Source organism: Podarcis vaucheri (genome assembly GCF_965113315.1).
Source record: "Podarcis vaucheri genome assembly, chromosome: 16".
NCBI lineage: Eukaryota > Metazoa > Chordata > Lepidosauria > Squamata > Lacertidae > Podarcis > Podarcis vaucheri.
Window position 1 is genome coordinate 5810760 of NC_138754.1, and position 20519 is coordinate 5831278.

The 20519-nt window shown below is 43.8% G+C and overlaps 3 long non-coding RNA genes across 3 annotated transcripts; 1 reads left to right on the top strand and 2 right to left on the bottom strand.

Annotated features, from left to right (window-relative positions):
- Positions 1 to 1605: 1605 nt before the first annotated feature.
- On the top strand, positions 1606 to 3393 carry LOC309520728. The gene is made up of 2 exons (XR_014214345.1): positions 1606 to 2213; positions 2841 to 3393. It is a non-coding gene; the product is annotated as an uncharacterized lncRNA (long non-coding RNA).
- Positions 3394 to 6486: 3093 nt separating this feature from the next.
- LOC309520666 lies at positions 6487 to 9820 on the bottom strand. Its single transcript, XR_014214287.1, has 2 exons — positions 9675 to 9820; positions 6487 to 7090 (listed from the first exon to the last, which is right to left on the bottom strand). It is a non-coding gene; the product is annotated as an uncharacterized lncRNA (long non-coding RNA).
- A 2964-nt stretch (positions 9821 to 12784) lies between these two features.
- Positions 12785 to 14946, bottom strand: LOC309521505. The gene is made up of 2 exons (XR_014214692.1): positions 14017 to 14946; positions 12785 to 13335 (listed from the first exon to the last, which is right to left on the bottom strand). It is a non-coding gene; the product is annotated as an uncharacterized lncRNA (long non-coding RNA).
- Positions 14947 to 20519: the final 5573 nt, after the last annotated feature.

The window sequence follows — 20519 nt, forward strand, 5'->3', positions numbered from 1 at the left end:
CCTTTGGGGGAAGAATTTCCACGATAAAGATGAACGTGCTTCAGAGAATGATCTTTTTGTTCCAAGCAATTCCAGTGATCAGGTGTGCAAGCTGTTTCGGAGATTGGCAAAGGGATATCTCAAGATTTATTTGGCTGGGGGGAAAACCCAGGATCAAGCACCAACTATTAAGTGACATTAAAGAGAGGGTGGTCCCCCCCCCATTGCCAGACCTGAAATTGTATTATGAGGGCGCTTGTTTCTCCTGGATCTGGGAATGGTTGACACTACAAAACACTTGCTGGATCTGGAAGGATTCAATAATCAGTATGGCTGGTATGCTTACCTAGGTTATGAAAAGCTTGAAGTCCACAAAGGCTTTTTGAATCACCTGGTTCGAAAATTGCTATATGTAGTGTGGGCTAAGTATAAGGACCTGTTAGAGCCAAAAATGCCATGGTGTTTATTCCTGATAGAAGCATTATTGGTAAAGGGGGGGGGGAACATGAGAGGTAATTGAGCAACTTACAAAGGTTTACTGGGAGACAAGGAAAATAGGCTAATTTAAAAAAAAAATATTGAAGAAATTTGAACCCACTTAATGGACTGGTTGCAATATTTCCAATTAAATGAGACATTCCAAAAAGACAAACAGAAGGGCTTTTCCACAGAAATATCAAGACTTGAGAAAGATCTAATTCAAACCATAAAAAAATCACTCTCTAAAATGTACAGACTCCTCCTAGACTGGGAGGTCAAGGAGGAGGAAGTTAAATCAGTAATGGTCTAATGGGCCAAAGTTTTTGGTCACAATATTCAAATGGAAGCATGGAAAAGTTATGGAGGGAGAAACTGAAAATCACTGCGTGCTATGACCCGAAAGAGAATTTCATGAAAATGCTTTACCAATGGTACTTAACACTTGTAAAAGTAGCCAAAATGTACAAAACATTTGTACAAGCATTTGTTGGAGATGCAGAGGGGTGGAAGGCACAATGAACCACATGTGGTGGAATTGTAAGAAAAATAAGGGAATTCTGGGATATGATTTATAACGAAATTAAGAAAATGTTTAAATTCTCTTTCACCAAAAAGCCTGAAGCTTTTCTGCTATGTATAATGAGTAACAAAATTCAAAAAAATAATAATACGGAGAATTTTTATGTATGCAATAGCCACAGCAAGAAGTTTAACTGAAAAAGTCTGGAAAGGAGATTCCATCCCTAACAAACTGGAGCGGCAAATGAAAATGTTAGAATATGCAAAGATGACACAGAACAAACATCCAAAGAGAGTGGGATATTTACAGAGTATATTTAAAAGAACATTGCAAAAATCTAAATTCTCTGGGAGCCCTGAATGGACTTCTGCATGAAATTAGAGAATTGTACAAAATCAATATAACTGAAACAACTTTGGGGAGACAATAGAAAGTGTGCAGCCAAAAATGTAATTTAGAAACCACATTGATCGGACGTCATGATGGAATTTGTTATGTATGAATCTAAATAATTTTTTTCATTGTAATATGTATGGATTCAGATTTGTTTTGTTTTTGTTGATTCAGATTTGTTTTGTTTTTGTTTTTTTAAACCAATAAAGCTATATATATGGTGTGTGTGTACCATGTCATGTGATCGATTATAGCTCAGTTGACAGAGCATAAGACTTTTCATCTTACAGACATGGGTTTAACCCCCATGTTGGGCAAACAATTCCTGTATTACAGGGGATTGGATTAGATGACCCTGCTAGTGCCTTCCAGTCCTAGAATTCTATGAAAGTGGTGAGTAATCAAATACACATTTGATGGTTCATTGTAGCAATAACCAAATTTCCATGGAATATGGATGACCTCTGCACACACCAAGTGATCTCATAAGAGAGAGAAACACCCCTGGTTTCCCCACCTTGGGACTCATATGGGGTGTGTCCAGCAATCATTGCCAGGTGACACAAGGGCAACACGACTGAGACCCAAATGGATGGAGACATCATCCCTTGCTTGGAAATTCTGTCTGCAATGCCATGAGTCAAAGCCAAGGTTGCACAGCTCCAACTAATTAAGAAAGAGATTGGTACAAAATGCATAGGAAAAGAAAACAAATAAGCATGGCAGGGCCATGGCTCACTTAACAGGAGGGGTTGGCTATGGAATAGTATAAAAAGGTGTCCTGGGTGGGAGACTGACATTCACAACAGCTGCACTTCCAGAGATCTCTTTGGTGAACCAGGTAAGTCTCTCTCTCTCTCTCTCTCTCTCTCTCTCTCTCTCTCTCTCTCCTTTCTTTCTCTCCCTCTCTCATCCTCCTTTCAGGCAGTGGTGTCTGGTTCCCATTGGGACTGGCATGGTGGAAGGCCTTAGAAGCAATCTGGTTCCCTCCAATGCTGCTGGACTCCAGCTCCAGCTCCTAACAACTCTCAGCACTCTTAACAAACTTCAGCTCCTATAATTATTTGGGGGAAGCCATGACTGTTTAAAGTTGTTTCTTGGGGACTTAAATGTATGGTCTGCATGTGGTCTTGGGAGCAATCTGTTGCCCGCCAATGTTCCCATGAGCCGCAAGCATGGCCAGAGTTCAGGGGTGCTGGGAGTTGCCATCCAACAACATCTAGAAAACACCACATTGGTTACTCCTGGATTAGTGTGAGAGAGATGTTGGATAATTTCCATGCTGATTGGTGGGGCAGGAGGCAAGTAGCCCAACAGCAGGGTTGTTGTGAGAATAAAATGGGGCAGGGGAGGGTCATTAATATCCATGCCTTGTGTGGCTCCCAGGACGAAAGTTGGGATGCAAATGCAGTCAGAAATTACCCAATTATACAAGAGTAAGCCCAGATCTGCCTTCTGTTTCCTTCAGGTTTGCTTTGAAAGCCAAGAAAGATGTGCTCCCGTCAGGACAAAGACCAATGCTACAAGCAGGAGAAAGAAGAAGGGTCCTGCTGTGGTGGCCGGAGGTCTTCCACCAGTGAGGACCGAGGTTCCTGCTGCCTGGGACGGAGAAACAGCGGAGGGTGTCATGGCAATCGTGGTTCATCCGGCTGTCATGGGAAGCAACAAGAGCAGCAGCAGCAGCAGCAGCAGCAGCAGCAGCAGCAGGTCTTCCAAGTGCCACCTCAGCAGCTGAAGTAACACCAAGAAGAATTCCTAGAAGGGCCTAATTCTGCAGGAATTAGGTGGCGTCATTTCAACTACAGTTCCTGAGCATTTGAGGCACTCTCAGCTTTATCCCTGCAACAAATTCCACCACCCCAATGCTCCAAATTCTCAGCTACCTCTTCTCCCCTTCTAAGGGGGTCATCCCATGTGATATTTGGAGCATGAGAAGAGCAAAGAGAATCATCCAGCTATTTCTATTTGCTGTTCATTTGCACACATGGGTGAATAAATAATAAACAATTAGTAATAATGAACTCCTGAGCTTTGATTTCTTTTAAACTTTTTTATTTTAAGAATCTCTGCATTTCATCCAAAGAATCATCCATTTCAATCCTGTGAATGACCAATGTGAATGTCATGTTGATGCAGGTTCATAGGAAATTGCATTCTCCTGAAACAGAGCCTTAGTCATCTAGCTCAGTATTGCATACATTGATTATTGCATACATTATTGTGTACAGTGGCTCTCCAGGGTTTCAGGTAAGGGAGGCAGTGATGCTTCTGAATTTCAGTTGCTGGGAATCCCAGGAAGGAAGAGTGCTCTTGCATAGCCTCCAACATTTCTCTGATGAAAATAGGGAGGTCCTATTTCTATTGTTATCATCATCATCATCATCATCATCATCATCAATATTCCACCCATCTGACTCACTTGTGAGTCACTCTGGACAGCTTCCAACATAAAAAAACCACAATAAACTTTAGTATATGTAGTTTCCTTCGGATGTCTTTTACAGGTTGTATAGTGACTTATCTCTTTGGCTCAGGGGTTGGATAACTCCATACCCTCCAACATTTCTCCAGTGAAAAGAGGGATGTCCTAAGGAAAAGCAGGACATTGTGGGGTCAAATAAAAAACCAGGACAGCTTCTGTAAATCCAGAATAGTCCCTGAAAAAAAAGGGGCACCTGGAGGGTTTACTCTTGGGGTTTTGCACTGTGAAAATAGGATATTGAATGAGATGCATCATTGGCCTGATCTATCACGATTCTTCTTTTGTTTTGGGGAATGCCAGGTATTGAACCTGGGACATTGGTTTGTTTGTTTTTATTGAAAGCCGGTTTGGAGGACTTATCCTCTAAGCTCGCTTTTAAACACATTCAATGAACAAACAGACACAAACACGTAAAATACCTTACTCTTATACAATGTCTCCTTGTTAAAGTTTGTTGGATCGTATATCTTTTGACCCACTGAGTCTGCTGCAACGGCCCTGCAATAAATTTGATTTATTGCCACTCCGACAAACTTCCAATGGCACCCACATGCTTCCACTCCATGCACTGCCACTCTCCTCAGTTGCCAGTGTTAACAGAAAAATCCGAGGGCTCCCTTGGACAAAAAACAAAGACACCAGCTGGGATTACTTGGAGCAAAACAGCAGCCTGTAGGCTTGGCCTTTATTGATCTGTTGCAACAGGGTGCTCCCCTCACCTGCAGGAGAAAGGAGAGATCTCGGAAAATGGTGTGCAAGGCCTTATAAAGACTTTTGAAATTGCCACCCTGTAGATCAAGACAACCCCCAGAAACATCATATATACATCACAGAAGGGGTGTAAGCTAAGACCACCCCTCAGATACATCACACCTGCATCACAGAAAAGGCGGTCTAAAACAGAAATTTGAATGTTGTTTTTCTCCTGTCCTTGTTTATCTCCTGTCTGGCAGGTTACTTGATTGGATTTCCTGGATAGCCTGGCTAGTCTTTTGTAATGATAAATACTTAGTTCCTGGGCCAGGTCACAGGATCACACCCTATTCAAACACAGACATACCCTTAAGACAGGATTTGTGAAGGAAAAGACAATGGGGAGGCTTTTCCATTGACCCTTCAGAGAAAAGATTTGGTCAGTTTAGGAATCAAAATGGTTCCAGGATGGCCTTCCTGTGCTGATCTATGTATGTGCTTGGTTGGTACACTTATGAACATTACCATATATTTAAGACCATAAAATTCCTATCACACCAGATAATAGCAGAGTTCACAAGCAGCATAAAATGGCTTGTCTGTGTCTATGTGGTGTCCTCAGTAACTCAGGTTGACATCAGTGCTTCTAATCTAAAACTCTTTATTTAGAAACATTCAAAACAGAAAAGAAAACCTACAGAATCTAGCTGCATGTTTGCAGCTTTCTGCCTCTTAACAACCTTGCTAACGTTCTCAGACAGACTGCTCTCCAGAGAGAGGTCAGCCCCCACAGAGCACAGATCAAAGGAAAAAAACACAGATCATGTGGGCAGTGCACCCAGTTGATAAGAACAATGCTCCTGAAGTGTTAACTCCTGACAGTCCAGAACCACAACACACCTGAAGCCCATCTGATGACAACCAGTTGAGTCCACAGGGACACCACAGATCCAATCCAAAGGAAGGACTGTAACTCACTGGTAAAACTGCTGTTTTGCATGAAGGAGGGCCTAGGTCCAATCACTAGAAAGCTGCAGCTGCCAATCAGTGTAACTGACCTTGAGCTAGATGGACCAATCATCTGCAACAGGGGTGCCAATTTGAATGAAGTATTGTGGGGGGCCGCTTAAGCCACACCCCACACCATTTGAATGGCAATGCCCATTAACTTCTTGGGGGCCCAGTCCCCTCAAATATTTTATTGGAGGGAGAAGCCACTACGGCCCTTAGGAATTGGCTTCTATGATCTACAACCCTAAGGAGAGCATTAGACATTCTTCTCTATATTTTCCTAATCAGACTTTCTGGCTAACTTCTCGTTTCATGTGATAATCAGGTTCTGTTTGTTTGGCAAGGAATTAGACAAGATGACTCACTTGGGTGTTTTTGGAAAAGGTGGAAGCTGGGAGGAGATTCAAAAGAACACCTCTGTCTTTGCCTGAAATAAGAACGGATGTAAAATAATAGGTACAAAGTGAACCGTTCACTGAAGAGGTCAAATTTAAATCAAGTTTTCTTAAAAGCCACCTGCATATTCCACCGTGGAAGAAGAATATAGGAAGCTCTTTTATACTGAGACCGTAGGTCCATCATTCTAGCTCAATAATGGAAGAAGGATCTCAAGTTTAGCCAACAGCATCTCCCATTGAAAAGAGATCATGTGGGAAAGGATGGGAAATATCTTCCTCATTTTGAGGCCCTAGAGATGCAGCCAGATTATCTAGGCAGTTTCCTATTTTGGGAGGACTTCTAAATCAGTGGTAGGGAACCTTCTTTATGAAGAAGGTCTCAGGTTCAATCCCCAGCATCTCCCATACATTTTGTGTAAGGACTACTTGCAGAGCTTGGGAGCAGAGAGGACAATGTGGGTGAAGAGTAGGAACAATATGTGTGTATGGAGAAGTGAAAATAGGAAAAGAACACAATGACACTGAAAGGCTTGCAGGAAAGAAGTTTTTAATGCCTTGAAAGAGGTAGTCATAGCAGGAATATGAAAGACTGATGTTTCCCATGCCAGAGGAAGGTCTGGCTCATCATCTGGAAAAGACAGCAACCATTTGCTTTGCAAGAAGATATCTTCAAGAGGTGGTGGTCATTGCAGTGTGGGATTTCAGGTCTTTTTGGAGGCATCTACTTCATCTTCTGCTGAGAACTTCCACCACCGCCGCCACCACCGCAACATCCGCCGCTGCTTCCACCGCTGCTTCCACTGCTACTTTGACCGCTGCTCCTGCCACCGCAGCATCCTCCTCCGCTGCTGCTTCTGCTTTGAGAAGATCCACCTCCACGGCCACCACAACATCCTCCACCACCTCCACCACCACCACCACTGCCACCACTATGGCATCCTCCTCCACTCCTCTGGCTTTGTTGAGATGATCCACCGCCACCTCCACGGCCACCACAACAGCCTCCTCCTCCTCCATGGCCACCACCACCACGACAGCCTCCTCCTCCTCCTCCACCGCTTCTGCCGCCACAACAGCCACCTCCTCCTTGTTGTTGTTGTTGTTGGCTCATCTTTGCTATGGCTTTGATAACTTCTGGAGGGAGAGAAAGAGAGAAAGGCCAACATCATTTTTTGATCCAGTTTCTCCAAGGGAGCAGCTTTTGGGGTATTCTGTAAAGCAGGTATGTGATCCCTCTAGATGTTGTTGGACTAGAACAGGCATAGGCCAACTCTGGCCCTCCAGATGTTTGGTGCTACAATTCCCATCATCCCTGACCACTGGTTCTGTTAGCTAGGGATGATGGGAATTGTAGTCTCAAACTTCTGGAGGGCCAGAGTTGGCCTATGTCTGGACTAGAACTCTCATTTTCCTTCTTCCATTAGCCATGATGGTTGGTGATGATAGACATAAGAGTCCAATAACATCTGGGTGTCCAGAGGTTCCCTACCTTTGATAGACATCTTTTCCTAGTCCAGCAGTGAGGAACATCCCAGACGCTGATATTTTACAGCCCAAACCTGAGACCCTGGGGTGGTTCCTTTGGATGTTATGGTGTGGGTACTGGAGATTGAGGTCAATTGAGAGAGAAAAGCAAGCAGGGCAGACCCTCCCCAAGTATCTGGGCTGTCATTTGTAGCCAGCTCCTGTTGAGATGAAGCTTGCAAATCTTCTGAATGAATTATTACTTCTACTTCCACTATTATTCTTATTCTTATTGGCATTCTTCCACACCTGGAGATTCAGGCCTCTGCCAGGCATTTGAAAGGAGCAAAATTAAACCAGGAGATGTTAGGTTAGACCTGGAGGTTTGGCAACCCTATTGATCATCAATGGAAACCTGAGGCCCTCCAGTTATTTTTGGACTCCAGCCCCCATCATTCTTTGCCTATCAGTCATGCTGGCTAGGAGTGATGGGAATCAGGAACCAACAACATCTGGAGGGATATAGGTTCCCCTTCCCCTAATTTATACCTCTATATGTATGTTTCATATATGATCCCTGATTGCTTGAGACATGTTCTTTAAATATACTAGAATATTTCCCAAGGAAAGTTATTTCCCACGAGTGGTGGACATGCAACATCAGCAACATTCGTAATACATGCTGCTGCTCATACGATATTTATCCTTGCACCTCAGGGTTTAGAGGCTGCCCCAGAGAGATCTTTCCCTACAACACAGATGCCTCTGAATTGAGATAATAATAATAATAATAATAATAATAATAATAATAATAATAATAATAATTTATTTGTACCCCGCCCATCTGGCTGGGTTTCCCCAGTCACTCTGCTTTGTTCCCAAATCAGCATTGCTTTTAGGACACTTGACAGTATTCAATTGTGTTTTCAGAAATCAAGATTTGTTCCTTGTCCCCACTCCTGTCCAGACAATCTAACCAGGCTCAAAAAGAAACGCCATAAAAACCCTCTAAATTTCCAGCTTAATCCTGATTTTACAGTCATTTATAGACAGTAGTCAAGCTCTCACAAAATGCTATGTCAACTGAGAAATCCAATTACTCAGCACTAAAACACATGCTTCATATATCAAATCCCTGCTCAGTTGTTGTTTTTTTCAAAAAAGCATCTCCATCATAGATTTGCCCCCGTCAAATACTCATGGACAACCATAGTTGGTCAGAGGAGGAACAGCTAGGTGAGATGGACCAACAGTTTGACTAAGAGAGGGAATGGCCCCATAGCTCTGTGGGTAGCACAATTGCTTTGCATACAGAAGAAGGCTACAGGTTCACTCAGACAGGGCTGGGTCTGCAGAGCTGCTACCAGTCAAGGTAGACAACACTGAGCAATCTGTAGCCAATGGTCTGACTCCATACAAGGCAACTTCGTTTCTTCCTTTCTATGGAGGAGGACTGTGGCTTAGAAGTAGAGCATTGGCTTTGCATGCAGAAGGTCCCAAGTCCAATCCCTGGATCCTCCAGGATGGATTGGGAGAAGATCCAGTCTGAAACCCTGGAGAGCTGCTGCCCATTAGAATAGGCAGCACTGAGCTATATGAACCCAACAATCTAATCAAGATAAAGGCCATTCAAAGGTTCAGCACATCACTAGGAATTCCATCAGGCTGTAGCAGGGGGAGAGATGGGTCTGCAGGGCCTCTTCCCCTTCCTTGCTAAAGGACGAGTTTCATCAGGCTCATCCCACCACTATTGTTTACAGCAGCCATTCCATCAGGATGGAATACAAATCCCATCATCCTTTACCTTTGGTTCGGCTTCCAGTGGATGATGAAACTTGGGAGCCCAAGTATCTAAGTCCCAAGTTGTTAATGAGTTTATAACATATCACAAGCATCTTGAATTTGGTTTGGTAAAATATTTTCATGAAAACAAAATAAGACAAAAGTGTCTACTGGATTCTGACAAAGACCCATCTTGTCCAGCATCCTGTTCTCATGGTGGCCAACCAGATGCCTCAATGGGAAGCCCACAAACTTTTCCCGAGAATAGCAGCTTCCCAGTAACTGGTATTCAGAGCCAAACAGCCTCCGCCAGTGGAGGTAGAACATAGCCATCATGACTAGCAGCCATTGACCTCTCCGGTTGCAAATCTGGAAAGCTATTGGTCCTACTCAATTAGATTTAGCAGAAGGCTCCCTTGAAGAATGACAGATCCATTGACAATCCAGAGAAGAGTGAGGTCCTCACACTTACCCGGTCAATCACTGAGAAGACGTTGTTGTCAAGTCAAGTGTTGTCGAGCGAATGAGGATCCCTCGGAACAAAAGAGCTTTTTATACCATCTCCAGACATTCCATTTCAGGCACCAGAGACATTCTATTAGAATTTTTGACGCACCCATGGCCTCACATTTCCTTAACTCCCCACCATCTTGCATTAATGAGTTTTGACTCATTCCTACATGAGATTCCTATCTTCCGTTACACTTGAGTATGTTATGCACCTGTGTCTGTGGGTGCCTTCTGTCAGGATGCGACACCTGACTTCACCATCTAGCCCCATCCACATGGACTGGCAGCTGCTCTTGAGGGGCTCAGTGAGGGAGGCTCTCCTAGAATTACCTGGAAGTGTTGTTGTTTGAACCTAGGACCTTCTGTACGAAAGGAAGATGCTCTGCTACTGGGCCTTGGTCCCAGTATAGAACATAAGGAATTGTCTTACACCAAGTCAATCTGCAGTGTTGCTGAACTAACAGGGAGGATAAGAGGAGATATGGTACAAAAAGTGAATAAGGAGTCGGTTATCTTTAAGGAATGAGGGTGCTGTGGGTTAAACCACAGAGCCTAGGACCTGCTGATCAGAAGATCGGCGGTTCGAATCACTGCGATGGGGTGAGCGCCTGTTGCTCGGTCCCAGCTCCTGACATCCTAGCACTTCGAAAGCATGTCAAAGTGCAAGTAGATAAATAGGTACCGCTCCGGTGTGAAGGTAAACAGCGTTTCCGTGCTCCGCTCTGGTTCTCCAGAAGCGGCATAGTCATGCTGGCCACATGACCCGGAAGCTGTACGCCGGCTCCCTCAGCTAATGAAGTGAGATGACCGCCGCAACCCCAGAGTCGGTCACGACTGGACCTAATGGTCAGGGGTCCCTTTACCTTTTATCTTTAAGGAATACATCATAATTTATGTGGAAAAAGTAGAATTTCTGGCAGATATTGAGTGAATCCAGAAAATGATTAGAGTGAAAGGAGAGTAAAGTCAAGATAGAAGAAGAGATTAAAGAAATAATGAAATGCATTTAAGCTAGTTGTAAAAATAAAGTAGCGTAACAAGAACGGCTGGAAGTCACTTGGTGGGTGTCTGTGTGGGGTAGGTATGTAGGTATGTTGATATGTACAGTATAGGTAGGTATTATATAGAGTAATGTAGGTATGGTTTATGTTATGAAAATAAGGTAGTGTGTTGTGTATGTGTATTGTGTAAATGTATATGTATGAGTTTTACATGTTAATAAATTTTAAAAAGTCAGTCTGCAGTGTTTCAGACAGGGTGCCTTTCTAAGCTCTAGTTAGGGAGGCTGCTCTGCCACTAAGCTACCTTTATACATAGCTGTCAATGTACAGATTTGAAAATAAGGAACCAGAAGCCTTGAAAATAAGGGATCAGCAGCCAAAATAAGGGATTTTGCTTAGCTTATGCACGTTGGGGCTGCCGTCGTCCTGCACGAGGAGTTCCATCGGCCCTTCCCCGCCTGAGAGAGAGGGAGAGAGACTCTCTCCTGTGAGCCCGGCATGAGGCAGTTGCGGCAGCTCGTGTGCGCTCTCTCTCTCTCTCGCACGGCGGGCGAGCCGCTTCTTCCCTCCTGAGCCGGGTGAGCATGAAACCTGGGAAATTTAAGGGACATCATCAATCCGGAACAGCAGCAGGAAACGGCACTGGGATAAGGGAGTTTCCCGCCAAATAAGAGACGGTTGACAGCTATGCCTTTATATTACTGCTCTGCCACAGTGCTATGGTCCTTAGCCTAAAAATAAAGTGAGATTTCAGTCCTGGTGTTCTTGAATAAAAAGCTGGTTTACACAGGAGGCTGTTTTCTACAGAGTCAGACCACTGGTACATCTATCCCGGTGTTAAACACACTGAAAGGGCATTGAGTCTTTGGGGTTTTAGGCAGGGAGCTTTTCACAGCCCTATCTGGAAATGCCAGGACTGTACCTGGCACTTCCTGTATGCTCTGCCACTAAGCTGTGACCCTTACTGTTGCTTGCTTGTAATCATTTACCATTAGTTGCTCTGATATTTTTATATTACTGTCTTATACAGTGGCATGGGGGCAGACGGGGCTCATCATATTCAGAAGGTAGTTCATCTAGGAGAAGGAAAACTGTGATCCAAATCTCTCCTGCCTTGTGGTTATACTCATTCGTGAGAAAGGCTTTGGAAGTGAACCCTGAGGAGAAAGCCATTCCTGCTGCCTTGCGGGTTATCATCAGGAGAAGAAACCCTACACAAATACAGAGTGGAGTCCTTCAGAAGATTAGATAGTGTCTTCTATGTATCTTTTGAGCACTTCTTGCAAGCAAACAATCTTCCAGGTTCAATACCAGGCATTTCCATAAGAACAAAAGAAGAATCATGATAGATCGGGCCAATGAGGCATCTCATTCAATATCCTATTTTCACAGTGCAAAAACCACAGGAGTAGACCCTCCAAGTGTCCCTATTTTCCAGAGACAGTTCTGGATTTACAGAAGCTCTCCTGGTTTCTGATTTGATCCCGGAATGTCCCACTTTTCCTTAGGACATCCTTATTTTCATTGTAGAAATGTTTGAAGGTATGGAATTATCCAACCCCTGAACCAAAGAGATAAGTCACTATACAACATTTATAAGACAACTGAAGGAAACCACGTATACTGAAGTTTATTTATTTTTTATGTTGGAAGCTGTCCATAGTGACTCACAAGTGAGTCAGATGGGTGGAATATTGATGATGATGATGATGATGATGATGATGATAACAATAGAAATAGGACCTCCCTATTTTCATCAGAGAAATGTTGGAGGCTATGCAAGAGCACTCTTCCTTCCTGGGATTCCCAGCAACTGAAATTGGGAAGCATCACTGCCTCCTTTACCTGAATCCCTGGAGAGCCACTGTACACAAGAATGTACGCAATAATCAATGTATGCAATACTGAGCTAGATGACTAAGGCTCTGTTTCAGGAGAATGTGACTTCCTATGAACCTACATCAACATGACATTGACATTGGTCATTCACGGGATTGAAATGGATGATTCTTTGGATGAAATGCAGAGTTTCTTAAAATTAAAAAGTTTAAAAGAAATCAAAGCTCAGGAGTTCATTATTATTAATTGTTTATTATTTATTCTCCCATGTGTGCAAATGAAGAGCAAATAGAAATAGCTGGAGGTCTCCCCTTGCTCTTCTAATGCTTCAAATGTCACAGGAGATGTTCCCCTTTGAAGAGGAGAAGAGGCAGCTGAGAATTTGGAGCATTGGGGTGGTGGAATTTGTTGCAGGGATAAAGCTGACAGAACGTATTGAGAGTGTCTCAAGTGCTCAGCAACTGGTGTTGAAATGATTCCACCTAATTCCTGCAGAATTAGGCCCTTCTAGGAATTCTCCTTGGTGTTACTTCAGCTGCTGAGATGGCACTTGGAAGACCTGCTGCTTCTGCTGCTGCTGCTCTTGTTGCTTCCCATGACAGCCGGATGAACCACGATTGCCATGACACCCTCCGCTGTTTCTCCGTCCCAGACAGCAGGAGCCTCGGTCCTCACTGGTGGAAGACCTCCGTCCACCACAGCAGGACCCTTCCTCTTTCTCCTGCTTGTAGCATTGGTCTTTGTCCTGACGGGAGCACATCTTTCTTGGCTGTCAAAGCAAACCTGAAGGAAACAGAAGGCAGATCTGGGCTTACTCTTGTATAATTGGTTAATTTCTGAATGCATTTGCATCCCAACTTTCGTCCTGGGAGCCACACAAGGCATGGATATTAATGACCCTCCCCTGCCCCATTTTATTCTCACAACAACCCTGCTGTTGGGCTCCTTGCCTCCTGCCCCACCAGTCAGCATGGAAATTATCCAACATCTCTCTCACACTAATCCAGGAGTAACCAGTGTGGTGTCTTCTAGATGTTGTTGGATGGCAACGCCCAGCACCCCTGAACATTGGCCATGCTTGCGGCTCATGGGAACATTGGCGGGCAACAGATTGCTCCCAAGACCACATGCAGACCATACATTTAAGGCCCCAAGAAACAACTTTAAATAGTCATGGCTTCCCCCAAATAATTACTGGAGCTGAAGTTTGTTAAGAGTGCTGAGAGTTGTTAGGAGAATGGTGAGAGCTGGAGTCCAGCAGCATTGGAGGGAACCAGATTGCTTCTAAGGCCTTCCACCATGCCAGTCCCAATGGGCACCAGTCACCACTGCCTGAAAGGAGGACAAGGGAGGGAGGGAGGGACAGAGACAGAGACAGAGACAGAGACAGAGACAGAGACAGAGACAGAGACAGAGACAGAGACAGAGACAGAGACAGAGACAGAGACAGAGAGACTGACTTACCTAGTTCACCAAAGAGATCTCTGGAAGTGCAGCTGTTGTGAATGTCAGCCTCCCATCCAGGACACCTTTTTATACTATTCCTTAGCCAACCCCTCCTGTCGATTGAGCCATGGCCCAGCCAATGCTTATTTGTTTTCTTTTCCTATGCATTTTGTACCAATCTCTTTCTTAATTAGTTGGAGCTGTGCAACCTTCGCTTTGACTCATGGCATTGCAGACAGAATTTCCAACAAGGGATTATGTCTCCATCCATTTGGGTCTCAGTCGTGTTGTCCTTGTGTCACCTGGGCAATGATCGCTGGACACACCCCATATGAGTCCCAAGGTGGGGAAACCAGGGGTGTTTCTCTCTCTTATGAGATCACTTGGTGTGTGCAGAGCTCATGCACATTCCGTGGAAATTCAGTTATGGCTACAATGAACCAAAATGGCATTATGTACACATTCGATTACTCACCTTCGCTATCATAGAATTGTAGGACTGGAAGGCACTAGGAGGGTCATCTAGTCCAATACCCTGTAATACAGGAAATGTTTGCCTAATATGGGGCTTGAACCCATGACCCTTGGATCAGGGGCTTCATGCTTTACCGACTGAGCTATTCTGTAGTCCATGCACACTGGCCTGACAGGAGTCTGCAGGATTTCCAGAAGTTGTGTCTTTCATCTCTACAGTGATGGCCACCAACTTGTATGGCTTTAAAAGGGGATTCAACAAGCTAGTGGAGATCAGACCAGCAGCGGCTCCCAGCCCTGAGAGCTATGTTCTCCCACTATTATATGCTGTATGCCTGATCATAATACCAGTCACTGGGAATCATCAGTAGGAAGAATTGATGCTTGTGGGCTTCCCATTGTGATCATTTGATTGGTCACTGTAAGGACAGGATTCTGGACTAGATTGGTCATTGACCCAGCAGCGAAATTGGTTTTATTCTCTCTCTTTTTAAATTTTATTTATTTATTTTGTTTTTCAAATCAAAATTTCATAGAGATATCTCAAACATAAATAATAAAAACAGGATTCCATGGAATCTCCTGGCTTTACACCCTCTCCTTTGTGGGTCCTGTCATTTATCATTTCCTTCTGCATCGTTTATGATAGTCCAAATCTTTTACATCTCCATTGCATCCGGAAGTCACCCTTAAACTACAAGTGATATTCCAATCCTTACTAATGATTTTAACTGTTTACAATGGTCTTTAAGATGCTATAAATTTTCCCTATTCCTTATTGAAATTTTGGCCATCCTGATTTCTGCATCGTCCATCAACTTCTGCCATTCTTCTCTGGTAAGTACTTGGTCTTCTTTCCATCTCTGGTTGGTTTTATTATCTTATGACTTAACAATGAGAGAAGGGGCTCTCCCATTCATGCTCTACCTGTCGCTTTCCTAGTAGAATTTAATAGTTTACTGAGAGACCTGGCTGTTAGGTTAGATGGGCCTAGATGATCCAGCAGGGACATCCTTATGATCCAATGGGCTTTCTGTTTTATGTCTGGTAGGCACCGATGAACCCCTTGTCCTCCTGGAATTAGTCTAAAAGACCATCCAATTGGCTGTAGTACAGTGGTACCTCAGGTTAAGTCCTTCGTTCCGGAGGTCCGTTCTTAACCTGAAACTGTTCTTAACCTGAAGCACCACTTTAGCTAATGGGGCCTCCTGCTGCAGCCACGCCGCCGGAGCACGATTTCTGTTCTTATCCTGAAGCAAAGTTCTTAACCCGAGGTACTATTTCTGGGTTAGCGGAGTCTGTAACCTGAAGTGTATGTAACCTGAAGCGTATGTAACCCGAGGTACCACTGTATGTGTATGATAAGATGTGTAAACCATTCGATCGAAAAGCTCTCCAATCCGTGAACAAATAAAACTAAAATCCACAACCCGGTTAAAAACAAATATACACAAAAGCATTATCATAGAACACAACATATGTGCCCTCCCATAATCCCTAGTCAAAATCTTATTGCTCCTTCATTCAATCATAGTTTTGTAGAGCCGGAAGAGGTCACAGGGGTCATCTTTTTGAAACCCCAGCAATGCAGGAATCACAGCTAAAAAAATCCCTGATATATGACTTTGCAACTTCTGTTTAGAAACCTCCAGTGAAGGCAAGTCTTACATAGTCCATTCTACTGCTGAACGGCTTGTAATGATTCAGCCATTTATTATATGGTCACAGACCCATTAAAACGAAACACAGAAAGTGTAAAAACATGATCATTTAAACATTAACTTGTTCTATTATAACTCTGTGGTTTTCAAGCTACTGACACAGGTTTGAGGCTAGTAGTTCCACCAGTGCTCCCCCCCAAAAAAATATATGTTGAGGGGTACTCTCATTTTGACTCAAGAAAAATCACCATTTTATAGTTCAAATCAGTGGGAAATAAAACCAGTAAATGAACAAAAGTACAAAGATTCACAAAATGTTTAGGGGTGTGTGTACCCCTGCGTACCCCCAGGAAAAAAGCACTGAGTACCACTATACTAGTAACAGAAAAATCACTCCTGATGATTCACAGCAATGATGGCCCATGTGTCGCCTTAGATTATCTACTATTATGACACTGTCACAAGGAAGGAAATGACACCCATAGACTGCTGGAACTGTCCCTTTAACAGGACTACAATGAGATCATTGGAGCTGTGAGGAAGGCATAATGGTGTGTGCAGCTGAAGTTTTCATTTAATGAAATGGAAACAGGAAATGCAGTCTTCTTATGCAACCTATAAAGGTCACAGTGAGGAAGGTAGGAAGATCTGCCTTCCTCTGAGTCAGATCATTGGTTGGCTCTGCATTGTCTACAGCAGTGGTGGCCAAACTTTATCTAGCTCAGGATTGTTTACACTGAGTGGCAATGGCTGTCCAGGATTTCAGGCATGGGACATACCAAATTGTTGTTTGTTGTATGTTTAAACTTTTAAATAAATATAAACATACAACAAACAACAATTCAGAATCCAAATATCGAGATGACTCTGAATCATAGCTGTCAATTTTCCCCTTTTCTTGTGAGGAATCCTATTCGGAATAAGGGAATTTCCCTTAAAAAAAGGGAAAGGTTGACAGCTATGCTCTGAATCTCCTGACTTCCCCTCGTCCCTTCCACGGGTCCATATGACAATATTTACAACTGCATATCAATACAATCCAAATTTTTCCCTTCTAATTTATCCATAATTTTCGTTTCTTTGCAAGTGTGATTAGAATCCTGCCAATATTTTGACCTGCTTGTAATCGTCTCGTAAATAAATTATAATTTTTTCCCCATTCTTTTTTCTCAAAACAAAAGTTCTTGTCTTCTTGATTTCCGAGCTTCCCAGTTAATTTTGCCATTTCGGCATAGTCCACCATCTTGGTTTGCCATTCTTCTCCAGTTGGGGTTGACTCTTCCTCCCATCTCTGGGCTAGAAGCATCTGTGAAGCTGTTGTCACATACAATAACAATCTGTTCTGGTCCTTTGGACATCCCAAAGTCCTGGAGATTGAAGCTGGCACCTTCTGCATGCAAAACAGATACTTTACCAGTGAGCTACTGAACTTCTTCTGATATTTCTTCCTGCTTCCATGGTCACCTGTCGCTGATGACAGCAAAGCAAAGAAAAATAGTAGACCTTTGTAAGATACAGCAGAACTGCATATTTTAATCCCTTCAGTCAAAACAGATTTATGAATAAAACAAAGACAATAGAAAGCCATCTTAATTATTCAGAAAAAAATATCTTGAAGCTTAAGGGCTTCCTATCTGCTCATCTGTTTGGCCACTGTGAGAACAGGATTCTGGGCTAGAGAGGTCTTTGGTCAGATCCAGCAGCTGTGCTCTTAGGACATATGCACAATGCTGAAGATTTTAATCTGGATTCAATCTTCTGTGGGCTCAGGACACTGTCTGTTAAGGGCTTGCTGTCAATCTTAATGAAACATTCTCTACTTCCACAGACATACAGATCATTCCATGGCGACGGTGCTCTGCAGATGTAATTTACCACCCTCCCTTCCAGCATAAGTGAGTTTGCTCATGTCAATCACACCAAGAGCAGATGGAGGGACAGATATGTGTGGATGCATTTAGGGTTTGCTTTGGAGTTTGGGCTGAATATATGGGACATGATATCCATTGAAATTAAAGAAAAAAATTAAAGTGACTTTTCCCAGGAGGCCAGAATCCTTCTAGACAGCAAAATCTCAAGAAAGACTTAACGGTATTTATAGATATATGTGACTACAGTGGCAAAGATTCAGAAATGGAAGGAGGTGAGAACACACTCAAAGGAAGAATGGTTAATAATAATAATAATAATAATAATAATAATAATAAATTATACCCTGCCCATCTGGCTGGGTTTCCCCAGTCACTCTGGGCAGCTCCAAACAGAATATTAAAAACACAATAAAACATCAAACATTAAAAACTTCCCTAAACAGGACCACCTTTAGATGTCTTCTAAAAGTCAGATAGTTTTTTTATTTCCTTGACATCTGGTGGGAGGGCATTCCACAGGGCGGGTGTCACCACTGAGAAGGCCCTCTGCCTGGTTCCCTGTAACTTCATTTCTAACCGTGAGGGAACTGCCAGAAGGCCCTTAGCGCTGGACCTCAGTGGTCCGGGCAGAATGATGAGGGTGGAGACACTCCTTCAGGTATACTAGTTTGAGGCTGTTTAGGGTTTTAAAGGTCAGCACCAACACTTTGAATTGTGCTCGGAAGTGTACTGGCATACGTTGCGAGGGCAAAATGGACATCACCAATAAAAGATACAAATTTAGAATCTTTTAAAGAAGACGGGAAACCATTTCTGGTCCATATAAAAAGTTATTTCTCATATGCGAACACCATAGCGGGGATTGAAGTGCAAGAAAACAGCAGAATATATTAAGAAACATGTTAGAAAGGATGAAATAAGATAAGACGGAACCTTAAAATGCAATTGTATGCAGTTTGGATTATAAACATCAAAACTGGGTGATGGGGGGAGTAACTAGTTTTTCTGAATTGGAATATAGTTGTTGAGTAACAAATGTAATTTTCTATATGGAAAACAAAGTAAAATATTATTATTTGAAAAAAATGGAATTTGGGCTGAATTTAGAATCTGGGTAAAATTAGCAAGAATGAGCATCTTAGGAGCAACTGTTGAGAGATTCCCCCTTTGATGTCCCTCTCTGGACCCAGGAAGAGGTTGGCATTGTTTGGAGGTGTTGAGTAAACATTCCAGGTTGATGAGCAGGATATTATAGTGAGATTAAGCATTTAGGTGTCCACCCAATGGCAAACAGGTATGAGACTCGAGTGACTGGTTTGCTCGAGGGAGGAAGAGTCATGCAATTGTGGGGGAGGCTTATCGGAGAACTTGATTCAGGAGAATGTGGGCGAACTTCATCTCAGCTTGGGGGGGGGGGAGTTCAGAGGGATTTAGGATGCAGCCTCCTATCTAAAAATAAAGGGAGATTCCAGTCCTCATCACTGAAAACACAGGGCTGATTGAAACAGGCAGCTTGTGCCCCCAAACAGAGAGACCAGCCTTAAATGGAGCCAGACCAGAGTCACTGAAGGCAGTGGCTGTCGCTGCGCCTTGTGCCAGAGAGTTTTGCAAGTTGTAATTAACAGCACATGAGGTGAAGAAAGACTTCCTGTTTCCTGGCCTGAACCAGATCTCCCAGTTGACCTCGAGCAGTGCTGATTTTTAGGGGAATCCCGGAACACCAATCTCCCAGCTGACCTTGACTTTTCTACCATGCTTCTAAGGCAGGGTTCAGCAAAGCCATTTCCGACCCTTCGGGAGGAGAGGGGGTTGCGGTCCGGCCCCTCCTCCCTCACGCGCGGGGGCTGAGCTTTGCCCCCGCGAGAACTGGGGGAATCCCTGGGCGTGCTCGCCACCTGCCCGCCAATCGGCGGACTGGGGAGGTGTGGCCTAGGGTATTTAAGGCCGGGCACGCCCAGGGACTGCCCTCTTTACCCCTGGCCAGCTGAGAGGTTTTTCCCATCCCACCCACCCTTGAGTTTAGGTAGACATAGGTAGATATGACCTTGCTATGGACTTCGGTTGGTCGCCGCAAGGGGCCTGGTAGGAATTTTTCCAAGTTGGCGAACTTACGGCCTTTTGGTTTTTTCGCTTACCTCGTAGCAAACGCCACAACTTTCCTCCGTATTGGCGGTTAGGCATTGGCTGGGGTTCAAGTGGTATGAAAATGGTGGGGGGGGAAGGAACGCCATCACCTTCCCCCAAGGTAAGGGGTAGTCCGGTAGAGGACTCCGGGGGGTGTTGTCTTGTCCGAAACCTGGGAAGGTAAGGGCCTCCGGCACGCCCCCGAGCGGTGACACCCGTGGGATCCTAGTTGGCGTACTTCAACAGGACCCCCCACGGTTTGTGTTAACCCTTCCCGGTCACCAGGCCGGGTAGTTGATAGGAGCCAATGCCTAAGGCCAATACCTTCAATTCTTTAATCAATAAAGTTGTGGCCTTTTCATGCCCATTAAACTTAAACAATGTGTCCTGT